Here is a 698-nt window from a genome sequence, read left to right as displayed (position 1 = left end):
TACCATTCTTTCTGATGGAGGCATAGAATTCCGTTGTGTATATACACCCACATTTTCTTGATCCATTCATCTACTGAGGGGCATCAGGGTTGGCTTTATGTCAGCTATTGTAAATAATGCTGCAGTAAACATAGCTGTGCTGGTAGTTTTAGTATGGTCTTGTTTGTGATCATTTGGGTAAATGCCCAATAGTGGGATTGCTGGGTCATAGGAAAGCTTTATATGGAGTCTTTTGAAGAGCCTCCATACTGCTTTCCAAAGTGGTTGAACAAGTTTACATACCCATCAAGAATGCAGTAGAGTTCCCTGTGGCCACATACTCTCCAGCATCTGTTGTTGCAAAAATATGGAACATTTCACTAATTTGCATGTCAACCTTGCTCAGGGGCCATGCTAATCTTCTCTGTATTGTTCCAATTTTAGCGTATTTGCTGCCTAATTGAGCACAGAACATTTTTTATATATAAAATGTAATTGATTTTCTTAAACTAGACAATTCAAAAAAAAGTAAGTTTAAAAGAATTCTTGTGAAATTTTAGAACCATGTATTTCTTTTTTTTTTTTTTTTAGCAATACAACAAATGTTAGAACCATGTATTTCTTACATAAGCACCCATTTAAGAATAAAGTCAAGATTGGCATGTCAAAAACAAAATAATTCCAGATATTTGTTGTTCAAGAGATGTGTAGGAGGAGGA

At 35.1% G+C, this 698-nt stretch overlaps 1 non-coding gene across 1 annotated transcript; it reads right to left on the bottom strand.

Annotated features, from left to right (window-relative positions):
- Positions 1-340: 340 nt before the first annotated feature.
- LOC122123444 lies at positions 341-447 on the bottom strand. Its single transcript, XR_006150399.1, has one exon. It is a non-coding gene; the product is annotated as a U6 spliceosomal RNA (small nuclear RNA).
- Between the last annotated feature and the right edge of the window lie 251 nt (positions 448-698).

This window comes from Dipodomys spectabilis, unplaced genomic scaffold (genome assembly GCF_019054845.1).
Source record: "Dipodomys spectabilis isolate Male_0828 unplaced genomic scaffold, ASM1905484v1 ptg000228l, whole genome shotgun sequence".
NCBI lineage: Eukaryota > Metazoa > Chordata > Mammalia > Rodentia > Heteromyidae > Dipodomys > Dipodomys spectabilis.
Note: the sequence above shows the minus strand (reverse complement) of the source record. Positions and strands in the feature narration are given on the sequence as shown.